The sequence below is a fragment of the Physeter macrocephalus genome, chromosome 8 (assembly GCF_002837175.3).
Source record: "Physeter macrocephalus isolate SW-GA chromosome 8, ASM283717v5, whole genome shotgun sequence".
NCBI classification, from domain to species: domain Eukaryota; kingdom Metazoa; phylum Chordata; class Mammalia; order Artiodactyla; family Physeteridae; genus Physeter; species Physeter macrocephalus.
In genome coordinates this window covers 141,530,012-141,532,038 of record NC_041221.1, presented here as the reverse complement: position 1 = coordinate 141,532,038, position 2,027 = coordinate 141,530,012, and positions in this window count along the sequence as shown.

The window sequence follows — 2,027 nt, the reverse complement described above, 5'->3', positions numbered from 1 at the left end:
AGAAGTAATTGTACCATACTTTGTTTTTGTTTTTTAACAAATTATTACCATTCCCAGAAGCTTCTAGTATTTCAGATTATTACAAAAGTGTCAGTATGCTGCTTGTATGAGGTATACTTCATATTATTTATGAGGCTAAGGAGCATCTAACAACTTTTAATATTATATCCATTGTGGAGTTAGCTGTTTTTCTTCTTTAAAAAGAGTAAATTAGATAGCTAGTTTTGCTTTTTAAAAAGAACTCTCATGATGATTTTAAAAGAACAAATGAGAATATTTTGACTTGATTATGATCACTCAGTATTTTGTATAAAGAACAAATAGGTCTTATGTTTATAAGAATTTTTTTAGCTTTAATATATTCAATTAACCACCAATAATATTTTTTCAAGGCTAATATCAATAGTCTAGAAACAGTTTATTTGATTTTCACTAAATTTAGGTGAAATTTTAGGATTTAGGATTTCCCCCAGAAATCTGTATTTATCAGATTTGTCTTGATTCCAATTGTGTTTAAAGATCAAGCCATCGGGGACTTCCCTGGTGGCACAGTGATTGAGAATCCTCCTGCCAATGCAGGGGACACGGGTTTGAGGTCTGGTCTGGGAAGATCCCACATGCCGTGGAGCAACTAAACCCATGCGCCACAACTACTGAGCCTGTGTCCCACAACTGCTGAAGCCTATGCGCCTAGAGCCCGTGCTCCACAATAAAGAGAAGCCACTGCAGTGAGAAGCCTGAGCAGCACTGCAACAAAGAGTAGCCCCCGCTCGCTGCAACTAGAGAGAAAGCCTGCGCCCAGCAACGAAGACCTAATGCAGCCAAAAATAAATAAATAAATAAATAAAACAAAAAACAAAAAAGATCAAGCCAACAGCATTGCAAATTCTTTTATTCTTTCTGGAATGTCTTTTGATATTGTCTGTGCCATCTGTTTTCATATGAGGAAAAAATATTAGGTATTGATTGACAGACAGGAAAAACATTTCCATTTCTTGAAGGGTTTAATATGGGGAAAGTCCAACTCTGATAATCCTAAGGAACCTGAATTCTAACTTTTCAGGTCATGTAAAGAGATTTTATTGAGCTTCCTTATTTTGCTTTATGCAGTTTGAGATTACTGGGCCTAGTTGAATGCTCTGTTATAGACTGATTAAATCATAGAACGTTAGAACTGAAATATTCCTTAGAGATCATTAAGTGCAAATCATTGTTTATCTGCTAGGAACAGGCTGTATAGCAGAGTGGATAAGGTTGCATTCTCTGAAGTCAGGCTAGCTAAGTTAGATTTCCATTTCTTCCACTTGCTACTTGGGTGGTTTTGGCCAGTTACTCAGCCCATTTCTTCATCTGTAAAATGGAACTAGTAATTTACCTACTTTCTGGGCTTACTGTGAGATGTTTAGGAAAATCTTATATATAGCATAGTGCCTGGCAGGTGGTAGACCTTCAAAAATGTTACTGCTGATGATGACGAGCCTTCAGTAAATGTTACTGAATACTACTACTTCTACTACTACTATATCAGGATTAAGATATAAAGATTATATTAAGGTTACTATGGGCCATAATCATGTCATATTTGTTTGGTTGTTTTGGGGCAACTGTTTTGTTTGCCCTCCATTAGATTCTTTTCTGCTCCCTCAATCTGCATAGCCTTAGTTATTCCCAAAATCAAAGTAATCCTTCCTGGGGCCTAAAGCCTACTTATGTTTAACTTAGGCAAATTAAATAAAATGAGCTTGGCCAAAACAAAGAAAGGTGAAAGGAAAATAATTTTGCTATTGTAAGTGATTGTGCCTATTTTATTAAATGAGCCTATGAACCTATACTTCCTTGGATTAAGTGTGAGTTGGGATTCATGGATTCTCTGTTCCCTCAGTCTCAATTCCTATGTGTCTCTCTTAAGAATAAATGTCTTGCTGGGCTGAATATATTTTTTATGTTTAAAGATATGTAAGTTTACGGGCTTCCCTGGTGGCGCAGTGGTTGAGAGTCCGCCTGCCGATGCAGGGGACATGGGTTCG